At 45.7% G+C, this 12,992-nt stretch overlaps 1 protein-coding gene across 3 annotated transcripts in view; it reads left to right on the plus strand.

Annotated features, from left to right (window-relative positions):
* The window catches only part of LOC311439266 (uncharacterized protein), a 218,497-nt gene that overhangs the window by 91,445 nt on the left and 114,060 nt on the right, over positions 1 to 12,992 (plus strand). For 2 of the 3 annotated variants that reach the window (XR_014694628.1, XR_014694629.1), the window contains exon 1: positions 1,142 to 2,478. The exons of the other annotated variant lie outside the window; for it this stretch is intronic. The gene's annotated coding sequence lies outside the window, so the exon portion shown is untranslated. Of the gene's footprint in view, positions 1 to 1,141; positions 2,479 to 12,992 lie in introns of those variants that run through there. 3 annotated transcript variants of the gene reach the window in all.

Genomic DNA, 12,992 nt, shown 5'->3' on the forward strand with positions numbered 1-12,992 from the left:
AGGCATGCATTCTCACAGTGAACTTGCTGTAGGTAGGATTTTCCTCCTGGAAAAAAAAAAATTAAGAACACAGATTTGTGTAACTCTTTCCAAGTTCCTAGCCTATTTTAAAGTTACGGTCTGTCGCTCCCCTTTATTGCATGCAGCCCTTATCCCAGCTCTAGTCTGGCTCCATGCAGCAATGTTTATCATCAGGTGGGCACGCACCCAATGCAGATGGTGTTTTAAAGAGCGAGGTGTTTTCTGAAAAAGTGTGTGTCCAGCACTTGACTTGTCCACCAAATGCATGTCATGCACAGAAACCTGTGCTCACGTTGGGATTTAGCCTGCACTGGAGAGCTCAGGACACCTAGATTTGCACTTTGAGGTATGGACAGCTGGGGCACAAGAAGGGGGGAACCTGGCAGCCCCGCTCTTGGCAAGGAAAATGCCCCAGGCTCTATCTGGGGTGATTTGCTCCGGGGCATCCAGCCTGCAAGGTGCAAGTACCAGCATGGCTACTGCTGTTCTGCTTAGTGTTAACTCTGTGCTAACAACACTGACTCTGAAGATCTGCTTAGATGGAAGAGGGTGGGATGTGACATGAAAACACCAATTTCCTTGGTGCTGTTTTGTGGGTGGGGGGGGTGATATTGTTTTGATTTTTATAAGTAGCAAATCTAATGTCTTGGAGACTTTGCAGGACACAAAAAAAGTAGCTTTCAGTGGTAACTTGTTTGGAAAAAGAGACCAACGTTAGATCCTCATGGCAGAAAACGCAGCAGTCCAACAGCTTGATACAGTGCTTACAGCCGCAGGTTCGTTCCTTCTCGCCTGTACCAAAATCAATAAACAAAGTCTATATCAACAGCATAAAAGAAATTTGGCAGCAGATTCAGTGGGTTTTAAAACCTTGGCAGGAGTTTAAAACCAATCAAAGCGAGTCCACTTTTTTTTTCAGGAAGGCATTCATTTTAATTGTCTCAACATACATTTGTACATATATGGTGGGGGAAAAGAAATGTTATCCTCCATTTTCCCTTGCCTAATTCCAGCCCATTATTCATCATTAGCATTGGTTAAAGAAAAAAAAAAAGAAGTTATTTATTTCAGGGAATTTGTTGAAAATCCAGTCATGCTATTCATTGTTTTTAAAGGCTAATCAGCAGCATCAGATTTGATAAAATATTTTGGATATTTTGTTGAAGTTTTAAACAAGCAGTTACTCTGATCGGTGATGGGTTTTGTAACTTCGTCACCTTCTTTCCCTCCTCTTCACCAGAGGCTTTTAGTAAGCACTTAACTTTCCCTACAGCCTAATTTCTCTGCTGGTTTCCTTGAAGGCTGTCCTCTCCTGGGACAACTTTAGCAGACCAGCCCCTTCCCCACACAGGGTCCTCCACCATCGTTACGGCAGGTAGCACCGGGTTTATTTTCAGGTGCCTCAGTTCGTTGGATACTCAAAACAAGAGCATTCAAAGTGGGTTTACGGATTTAGACGCGAGCCCTTGGCTGCATCAGGCTTTGCAGCCCCGAGGGCAGGGCTCGCCTCAGGGCCGCCATTTGGGAGCGCTCACGCGCCTCCCCTCAGGGGCCGCAGGGCGGGAAAGCGTGGCCCCTGCTGGCCGCCACCGGTTCTGGAGGGTTCTGGAAGGTTCTGTCCGGTTCTGGACGGTTTGGGGCAATTCTGGGCGGTTCTGTCCAATTCTAGGCAGTTTGGGGCAATTCTGGGTGGTTCTGTTCAGTTTTGGTTGCTTTCAGGTGGTTCTGTGTGGTTCCAGCCAGCTCCAGAGTGGTGGCTGACGCCTCTGGGAAAAGGTCTTGGAGAAAGGGCCCCAAAAAAGCCACCCAAACCAGCAGGAAACAGCCGAGGTGTTATATATGGAGTGGTAATTCGTGTAGAGAAAATGGTTGATATTAATAAAGAAGGGGGAGATTTGGGAGTGTGGCCATGGGGGTTAGAAAGCCCCGTGGTTGAGATAACATTAGACTCTTAACGATGAGGCCATCAGGAATGTAAAAGAGTTTAGAGGGAACAAAGAAGGGTGATTGAGGAGACTCCATGCAGTCTCCGGTTTCTTGTTCTCCAGCCATTAAGGCCTGGATGTTTCTGGGTGTTTGCTGTTGTTGTTACATTCAAAGTTGTTTGACCAATGAAAAGTTGTTTTGAAAAGAACTGCTGTGGAGAGAAGGGTATAAGAGGGGAGCCTGCCCTCAAGATTAAAAAAAAAAAAAAAAAAAAAAGAAAAGAAAAAGGCGATGTGATGAAGTTATGTCATCAATAAAGAAGCAGAAAGAAGGAATGAAAAGGAACTGGCTAGCAGAACACAGACCAGGACGGGAGCAGGCACACTGATTGCCTCATGAAGATAGGCTCGGCCAGACTCAGCAAACTGCTCAGAGAAGATCGTACAGAAAGTCGCTGGAAATGGGCACACCGGAGCTGGGAAGAAGCTCAAGCTGAGAGAAGCAACCCGCACACACAACTGCCCCTCGCTGGTAAGCATCTGTGCATTATGGGGAATCATACGCCCTTAGGAACAAAGACTGTCCTGGTAACCTTGCAGCTCATTCTCCTTCTATGCCTCCAGATAATTTAATGATGTATTTACCATCTTAGCATAACTGAGTAGAAGATCCTAATATAAAGGGTGAATAGAGGTGAAACTTGAACAGAGAAGTCTTGGAGGGAAGGAGGAGGGTGGACAGATGACTCAGGTGTTTTTAATCACAAGAGGAGGAGGACAGATGGCACTGAAGGCCTGGCCAGGTGTGCCTGGTCCCAGTTATGAGTGTCTGGTCTCAGCACAGTGGAAGGGAATATAGGATAGCAGGGAAGTGATTTTATTCAGATCGGATCTGACCATGCAGTGAACAAGAGGAAGGTGCGGAGCCATGGAAGAAAGCCTGGATGAGAAGTGACCCACAGGTAATTCCAGGGCTCCTGCCTCCACTTGCGGAGTCGAGCTAAATGTTGCTGATCCTGTGCAGGGCCTGACCCTGTAAGAGAGGATTGGAGCTGCAGGTAGCTCATTAAGGATTTGTTTCCTGCTTTTTACAATGGGTACAGTGTTTTGTTTGTTTGTTTTTTAATATATGCGTATATTTTTTAAAAGTGCAATGGATGATGGGAAGGGTTAGGCTGTTCTTTGGGCAGTGGCATAGCCTGGGATGCTGGAGGGGCCAAGAAACATGTTGAGATGTTACTGTGGGGCAAGGAGGAACGAATTGTTACCTGCCACCCTGCAGGAAGAAGTATATGCCTCCCTCATAGCTCTCCTTTTGCCTGCTCTCTGAGGTTTGAGGATAATTTCTCAATTTAAGGGGATTCAACTGTCACTTGTGTCAGGGAAGATTGAATTTTGATGTTATGTATATCAAGTATCTTACCTGTAAGGGATATGTTGTCTTGTTTTCATGCCAAAATGAGAAAGACGCGGGTAAGTGCGGAGGTAAGAAAACTTGCATAGGCAAAAATAGGCTTGGTATTTATCCAGTGTGGGCAGAGCGCTGGGAACAACTGCATGTGAATTACAATAGATGTGTCAGTGCTTTCTTCGCTGTGGTTTCCTGGAACTCACAAGCTGTTTTTAGTCGGTGGTAATTTTTCCAGACTTTAATTGCTTGGGTTGATCTTTTCTACAAACACAGCCTTAGGCTCGTATTCTAAAATTCCTCTTATTTTAGTCAAGGCTGTTCACCTGTTTTTAAAAACAGGGCATTGAGAATACTGCTCTGAGCTACTGCACATCCTGAAAGATTCTGGAAGCTTGTTTCTGAGCAGCTTAGTTGGTGGTGGCTGTGGCAGCCAGCGTGTGGCTTTCTGCTTTGCTGTGCAAAGTCAGACTAAACTTGATGAAGTGTTAGGGGAATAAAGTTTGCGTGAGGTGGAAAGACCTGTTGGTTTTAGCAGGGAAAACCTCTGAAGAGTCGAAACTGTAGGAACACATGCTATCCCTTTCCATCTGTTAGCAGTACCTGCGGGTGCAGGGTTCACTGCCCCCAAGTGACTGCCTGGCCCAGGACTACAGCACTCGGTCAGGCTCTGAAAATGCTGCAGCCGCCTGCCCCAGGAGCCACCTTCAGTGCCCTGTGGGTCTGCATTTGTGGGTCCTGCTTGTGTTTGCATAGTTCCAGCGTACAGTGGAGGTAGGGCAAATAAAACTAGGCTTTAGTGCTGGTGTGCCGTGACCTCTGAGTGCATAATACTGCAGTACTAATAATGATAGTTACCGTGATCCCGAGCTTGTGCACAGAGTTGCACGGGGGTCAGCTTTCAGCAAAGCTGCTCTGGTGCTAAAGTTCCTTTTTAAGATAGCTTGGACTGGAAAAGGGTCAGTCACTCACAGCTTCAGTACAGCATTTCGCTCTCAGAAGGGTTCGCTTGTGCTGTATCAAATAGGAAAACAGTTTGAAATATGCAGTGGATTTTGAATTATAGATGTCCAAAGCCTGCAGAAACCACTGAACCCCTCTCACTTATCATTTATAGCATCAGATCAGAATGCTTTGATTCCCCAGAGAAGGTCCTGAACATACCATGCTTAAAATTTAAAGACATCAGGAAGGTGTCCAGAGTCTCTATCTTCTTGCTTCTGTTCGTTACTGATTTGCTTGTTAACACTGGAGATGGATTGAACCGAACCCAAACACACTTGCACTGTGGATCCTAAGCGCCGTGTGCCCTGGGGTGGGATGGGTGTGCTAATTGCTGCCGTGGGCTCCTGGCTGCCATCTCCTAGTGGGCTGGTTGTTCCAGATCAGCTTGAGCTGAGTGGTGCCAGTGCCACTTCTGCATCTGGAAAAGGTCCTGCAGGCAGGAATATGCAGACTGTACGTAGTGCCAGGACCAGAAAAGATCCTCTGTAGGGCAGTAGGACTTTGTCTTGGATAGCGTTCCCCATATCTGTGGATTCACTTGCCAGGGTTCTTGACTGCATGCTTGTGGCTAGCTGGGTGGCCTCTGAGGGCACATATTTCTATAAAGGGAGCAGATGAGAGAAAACTTAACCTAGCTTGAGGAGGGGGAGAGTGAATTACTTTCTGGAAAGTATGCAGAATGGAGGTGCTGGCCTGACATTGCACATCCTAAAGCTCTGAGCAACCTCATTGCACATCCTTGCTGACCCTGCTTTGAGCAGGGGTTGGACTGGAGAGCTTCTGAGGTCCCTTCTACCCTAAATGATCCTGTGATGCTGCATGCCTCCCAGAAGTTTCTGTTCCACATCACTCACCCTTTCTGCCACAGGCGTTGCATACTGAGTGGGACTGGTACTGAGGAGAGCTGGAAATGTAGCCATTATGGGTATGAGGGACTTTCACCAGGTCCTGGATGTCCTGGCACCCAGACCCATGGAGCATCCCACAGCCTGTGTTTCCCTCTGCAGGGCCGGGTTCACAGCAGGGGTCGATAGTGAGAAGTTCCTGTGTTTCTCAGAGCCCTAGGAGGGAATGGGTTTCCTCTTTGGTACAGCCTCTTTCCTTTCCCTCCCATGTGCTTGGTCTGATCTTGGCAATGCAGCTGGAGAAAGGCCTGCACGCTGTGATTATTACCTGCGATTAAACCCTGAAGGAAAAGGACAGCTTTTCCACATGGGATGCTGGTATCATCTGCTGTGAACAAAAGGTAAAAGTCAACCTGTTCAGGAGCAAATCAGTCTGGATATTTGTCACCCTTCCTGAATTCTAAATTCTGTCTTTGTGCCTGCAGTTTATTCGTTCCTTTAGTCCCTATTCATCTTCCCTCCTTCCCCCTTTTTAAAACTGTTTTTCAGATGCCTAAATGAGCGGTTTTGCAAAACACACAGTGTGTTTTCCTTATGTTTTTGCCCAGTCTAAGAATAAATTATAGCTTAAACTTGGGAATGCTACATCTGTCACTGGTTGTAAAGCGGCCTTGAAGAATTTTGCCTTGGCAAGCCATAATTGCTGATAACTGCTCCTTTTATGCAAATCTCGGCACGCGTGGGACTGCTAATGTGGTGGTGGGCTCAGCAGAGGCACGCAGCTGCAGCAGGCAGGACAGCTTCGCGGGCGCCGCTCTGCATTGCAATGGGATGCCCCAGGAAGCTATTTTTTAAATGATTGTTAGGTTAGATATCTGTAAACAAGCTCTGTGGTGTTGAATCCAGTCCAGAAAAGCTGACTTGTTTAAGTTCCTCCTCATCCCTAAATTGGTCTTCTGCCTTTTAAAAAAAGGCAAGGAAATTACCTTTTGAGCTGTGGTTGCTTTTATTGCCTGGCTCCCTTGCCTTTGGTGGTAAATACAACTGCAGAACGATCACGCTGCCTGCCAGCTCGGCTTGTGGAACTCTCACTGAATTACTACTCCCATCTTACCTGCTGCTCCCTCATCGTGGGAGCACTTACTGCTTGGCAGAAGCTGGAGGTATTAAGTCGTAAGGCTGCCAGTCCTATCCTTGGCCTCCAGATGTGGTTAAGGCCTCCAGATGTGGTTAAGGTGCCGAGCGCGTGGCCTCACAGCCTCTGAGCTGCAGTAACCCCTGCATACCCTGCAAGAAATAAGGTGACTCGACCTCTTTCTGCTCCTTCAGCAAAAGAGTGACTGCTTAAGGGGTGGTAGCTGGAAAGAGCATAAGATAAGGCTGTGGGCTTTGCGGAACATCCTTTAGAGCAGCCTCTTCTTGCTTTCGTGCTTTGCTGAAGCAAATTGCTGGGAACCTGACCACGTGGTTAGCAGGCTCAGAGACAGGTCCTGTCGCAGTAACATCTCTGAGCATGGTGTGCAAACCATTAGCTAGCTGGCATCTAGCTGCCGAGGTTTGCACTACCAAAACTGGAGTGATTACAGAGCACGGGGGGCTCAGTGCGGCGCACGAAGCATATGTTCAATGCTACATAGCTAATAGTACAAATTGTAAAACCTGACTTATCTGGAAGGGTCAGCAAGCAAGGCAGCTGGGCAGCTGCCTGGCAGTTGTGTGGCTGTGTCTCTGCAGCCTCTTGTCAAAGGCTGATTCCAGCACGTGGATGCTCCGCTGGGGCTGGCACTTAGCAGACTTCTCCCCTTCCTCTTGCAGGGTACAACAGAGCTCCTGGTTGCCCTGCTGGGAAGGCTGCTGAGTGAAACTCCTGCACCATTACAACCACTTGTAACCTGGAGTATGACAGAAAACACTGCTGCAAATCTGTGTGGAGCGTTTGCCACAGGGAGGGAGGTGGGGAGCTCCCAGAGGAAGCCTGAAATTAGGCATCACCCAGATGTTCTGAATGAATCCAAGCCATGTGGTAAGCAAGCCATTTGAAAATACTTCAGGAGAGAGAGGCTATCCTTCCTTTTTACATGTAGTGGGGTTGTTTTGCTTGGAAAATGTGGTGGCACTCAATGGGGCACAAGGTAGTGCTGACCAGGAGCAGCTCAGTGCGTGCATCTGCTGTACAGGGAGATGTGTTACCAGCTTGCACCCCTGGCTCCACTGGCTTTACCAGCAGCTTGTAAGAGCGGAGGCGGTATTTTGTTGCTGTAGTTGAGTTTGGCAGGTAGGGTTATCAATGCCACCATGTCTGTGTCTTCTCGTTTATCTGTTCATGGCCAGGCTCCTCCTACTTTGTCAGGTTTCACTTGGTGAAGAAGAAATAGGGTCTTGATTGTACTCTGGTGTTTGCAGGGAGCATACTGGCCTGGGGAGTTCCTGCTGGCTCCTGCTTTGTTTCCATCACCTGTGCTGCAGCGAGCTCTTTGCTCCTGTTTGCTGGCACACGTGTGTGTGATACCACTGCTGCAGGCCAAGCTGGGGTACAAAGGCCACAGTAAAACACAAATAGCACACCTTACTTTTCCCTGGCTCTTTGCGTCCATCTGGGGGGTGGTTTTCATCCGTCTGTTTACAGCACAGCTCTGTGAAAACTTTGGAGCAGAATTGCTGTACAGCAGCACGGCGTGCGGGGCAAGGATGGAGGATTAAGATTAAATTAGGATGTTACCCCCATCTTGTCCTTGTTCTGCCTACCGTGCTTTCGGGGTTTGGGCCACTAACTTAGCTCTTGCCTGTGGAATTGAAAGAAGGTACAGGTCTTACCACTGCGCTGTTGCATCTGTCAGACTTCATACAGTGTGCCTTGCCTTCTTTGGAGGCAAGCTGCACAGAGTTTGAACCATGCTCTTGCAAAATATAAAGCAAAGGTGACATTGGGGTCATCCTTGTGAACCCTGCTAACGATCTGATTACTGCCTTTCTAGTAGCTAGAATAGTAATGGAGGAAAAAAATCTGTTTAAAAGCTTGGAGACAAAAATCCCCTGAAAGCAGGGTTTTCACAGGAAAGGCTGAATATGAAGTGAAATACATTTTACTGTGATTCTCTCCACTTGTTCTAGACATATAAATATTGTATGGGTAGTCCATATTAATTTCCTAGGGGTCTTCATTATACATGTAGTCTGAGGAGACCAGGAATAGTTGGTAGGATTATGCCCGTTAAGGAATGATTATACCCATTCTACAGATGTGCAGTATAGATTAACAACAGTTCTGAGGTAATGGTAGTTTGGCATCCTTGCTCTTCCCAGCAATATCTCCCTAGCACAGGAATGCACCCAGCATTTTGCTTGGAGACTAAAGAAGAGCATTAAGGGAAAAGGAGTATTTAAGCTTGCCAGCCAGAAATGGTGTCTCACGTAGCTGAGAGCAGTCAGTGCCATCAGATGTCTTGGCTGGCAAGCACACAGCAAGATAAAGAGAACAATCAGATCTTTGTGTGGTTAACAAAACGGTCAGCAGTGAAAGGGGGAGGACTTGGGGGAATTTTGGAGGGACAACCCTCATGGTTAAGGCTACCAAACAGCTTGCAAAGGAAGAATGTTCCTTTGTAAGGAAGAAATTTCCCCCAACAGCTTTTTCTGCAGCACTTCTTTCACTTCTTTTGCTCTGGAGAAGCTGGTGTGTGTGCTAGCTCCACCAGTGTTTGTTCTGAGTCACAGTGGTGCTCCCTGGGCCTGGCATTTCAAAGCCTTGCACCGCTGCCTTTACAGCACGCGATATATTTGCCTGGAGGAAAACATTGCATGGGCATACACTGGTGTGTGACTCCAAAACGCTGCGTTTAATACTGTCTAAGACCCCTGCAAAATATTATGAGAGCAGCTAGCACAACTAGTCTGTTCCCCTGATAACCATGTATTCTTCAGCTAGCAGTAGTTCTGAGGCAGGTTACTGCAGGATGATGAAATTAAATAGATAGTGTAAAATTCCTGGTGTAATCATTGATTTTTCCTGTTGAGACAGTCCTGGTTTAGACCAGGAAACAAGGGAGGTGGGAGCCTTTGTGAGTTCACATGACAATTAGCAGAACAGCCAGGGCACCCGTGTGTAAGTGGCGATTACCTCTGAGCCCGGAAGATCACCACAGACCTTCCTGGGAGCTCAGTCCTGTCGCCCACGCTGTTTAGTGAAGAGGCTCAGTCAAGCAAGACAGAGGAAAAGATGCTCTCGACGGTCTAGCTCCCTGGCTACAGTAGTGCATGTAATTACCTGGAAACAAATAGGACTGTAGATACCTCCCATAGTCACAGGCAATATTGAACAAGTGGTCTGCTTAACAGGGGCTGTACATACAAAACCATCAGCCTATTCAGCTACGTGGATGACTGGGCCCTTTTTATGTATATAAATCAGAAAATGTGTAGTAGGTTGTAAAATTTATGAGCACTTCAGCCCTTATAAATTTTTATCAAGTGTGGCCTTTAAAACCAAAGGTTTTTATTAGTATTACATGCACATTTTCATTATTGTTAACCCTCTGCTCACTCTTAGCATTATGGAGGGAGTGGGAGTAGGGAGAGAAAATAAACCCTAAAGAAAAGGTAAAGAGAAGATTTAGTTCATTGTATGATAGTAGTGTAACCACTTTCAGGCCCACAGATCGGTGGACTGAGGCCTGATATTAAAGATTATATAATCCAGATGGGAAGAGTTTGGAGGAGAACATTCCCATTAAATTTTAACTGCCCAATGTAGTGTCACTAAACTAAAATGTGTATCAAATAAATCACTGTTTACTACAGCTAGATGGAAATCTAATGCTTTTTTTTTTTTTGGCCAGAATTTAACCCAATAAAGAATGTAAGACATGATGTTGAAATATGCTGGCCTGACATTTTGAGGAATGGAGTAGTAATGTAAGCCTTAATTCTGCATCTTGTTGCTCCTCCTTACCTTTATCTGTGACTTGGATGTTGCCCAAAGGAGTACAGCCAAAGCAAAGTGCAGGGTTGGGGGGTGCCTGAGACCCGGTGGGGATGAAGCAATGTAGAGCAGGGCTGCAGGGCAAAGGCACTGCAGATCTCCAGCGACCCTGGGGAGAGTCACGGGGGTACACAGGACATTGCATTCTTATAGACTTGTTGATGGGACACGAAACCTTATGCCAGTGCAGTGGGAGGATATCCATGCTCTGTTGCAGGCTTTTGGATCAGTCCTCATTTTAAAAAAAAAAAGGTTTAAACTGCTAGGATTATGTCCTATTACTTAAAGTGCTTGTTCTGCTACATGTACACGTAAATTTAATTATATTGGCCATATGAAAGATGCATGAATGTTCGGTTTTGGGAAGTATGCCAAGGATATCTTCTGCATGTGTAGCTGTTTGATGTAGGCTTGTTGCATGGTAATTGAATTACTGATCAAGTACTGTATCAATGAAATAATCTTGGTAAATTCTGTGTACTTAAGTAACTATAGCCTTGAGGCTGTAGTAATGGGAGTAACCCTGTTACTGATTTCTGTTGTTGTTGAATATGCATATTTCATACCTTTTAATAAGAATGCCCTTTTCTAGCTGCTTCTGTGCCCTTCAGAACTCAGGTTTTTCTTTCAGTCACTTGTGAAGGGTTTTCCTGTCACTGCTTATACTGAGGGACTTCTCAGATGGCCTTCTCACAGCCTGCTGCTGCCTTCCTCTTCAGCCACAGGGAATTGTGCTGCAATGCTGCTCCAGTTAAACGCTCCCTCTGCTTCTCCCCTCCCCATCCCACAGCCCTTGTGGGACAGGAAAAGCAGGACATTCTCTTTTTCTTGTCACTGCTTTCCATACAAAAAGTCCTCGCTCTAATTTTGCAGGGTTTTGTGGGAAAGTCCATTTACATCTTCATTCTTTCTGCTCCATCTGTCCTTATCTACCCTTCATGTTGTCAGGGAGACTTCCTGTTACAGGACAGGGACATGGCAGTCGCAAATATAATCCGTCCTCAATGTGTCCCGGGAGAATTATTCCAGGCCAGAAGTGTGCATTGTGCCAGATACAGGCTCACAGAGAAGTGTGTAACTCCTTACTTAATCTCTAACAGACAAATGGGACCAGGAGAAGTGAGTCCATGAGGATACTGTTATTATTATTATGGTTTCAGAAGTAATTAGTTTGTCTTCCCCTTCCTTTCTTGTATGTTATTTCTCTCCTCTCCACTAGGCTGCTCAGTAGGTAGGCTCTGGTCCAAGCTAACCTGATGTTCTTCACAATGTCACTATCTAACTGCAGAAAAAAACATCTGAAGGAACAGTGAGCGTCATCCTGGGATCACTCTCTGCAAACTATTCTTGAAGATGCTCCCAGACAGCATAGGATGGCAAAAAAGCTCACAACAGTAAACCCATGTAGATAAGATGCAGCCCTCTTCTATATGAGGTATGGTATGCAGTGGATAGACTTGTGTAGAAGTTATTTTGCAGGCCTTCATCATGGAGTTGGTCCAAATCTCAAAGTGAGGTCTGAGCACTTTGCACTTTTCTTAGAGCAAAGCTGTTTACTTCACCCTTGTCAGTACTAGACATGACTTACAGTATAAATGGCAATAAACTAAATGACTGATAAAGGTCATTCAAACTCAGTTTTGGACATAGGCATTACACATGAATTCCTATGGTATGCCATTGGCAAGAAAAGTGGTCTTTAAAAATGGACCCAGAGCTCCTGTCTTGAAATGCATGATTCATGAAATGCACTTAGTCGATTCCTTTTGATATTTTATAGACTGAAGATTTGAAAGAAAATGTCAGACTTCTTGAGATCATTCATTGTTCATTGCGCTATGCATTGTATTGTTACAAGTTGGATCTGATACACTCCTTTAGCAGCTATAGTCCCTGGTGGCGTGTTCCAGCAATTTCTTCATGCTTTCAGGTTTTCCAGTAAAACTGAATCTCAGCATCATGCTCAAGAGATGTGGTGTACAGAACCTGCCTTTGCTCAGCTGGAGCAACAGCGCTTGGGGATGTATTAAGAATTTCTCTTGGATGCACCACTCTTCAGGTTTCATGAGCAAAAACTTGCCAGTGGATGAGAGCCACCTGATCCCCGGTCACTGAAATAAATCCTTCAGTGATTGGAGTCTCCTGGCAAGAGCTGAGCAGGTCTTGGACTGCACAGCCTGGCTTAGGGAGGAAGAACGTCAGGGAGATGTGGTGAGACCTCCACTTAGCATTGTGCTGCCCCGTCCAAGGGAGAACCGCACGCTTCACTTTGCATGTTGCTAATGGGTCTTTTTCAGCAGTTGCAGCTGCCAAAACCAGAGGGTTGGGTTTTATTCTTTCTCTGGGATCTTGTTGCTTTTGTGTTCTTCATTTTTTTATTTTTTCTTTTCTTTTTTCCATTTAAATAAAAGAGGAAAAAGAAAAATTGAAATAAGCAATTACCAGACATTAGTATGCTTCCACTTGCTGCTTCTGTCCACATTTTTGAGAACTCAGATGCAAATCCCCCGCTAGCAAGAAGAATCCACTGTTAGTTCTTTGATCCCTATTAGGGCTGATGTGTGAAACAAAAGAGGGAGGAATGTTTGATTTTCTTGAACTTGGTTGACCCTATAAAAGAGACACTAGAAACAATGTCTTCACTAATAAACTGAACAAAAGTGATGTAAATACTTGCAAACACCAGTTTCTAGATAGTTATCAAGCAAGCTGAACACTGCAACTGTTTGTTCTATGAGGTGAGAAAAGCCAACATTTGACATCACATTCATAAAAATAACATCCTGTTTCTTGTCACTGATAGTAGGTGG

Source organism: Aythya ferina (genome assembly GCF_964211825.1).
Source record: "Aythya ferina genome assembly, chromosome: 6".
NCBI lineage: Eukaryota > Metazoa > Chordata > Aves > Anseriformes > Anatidae > Aythya > Aythya ferina.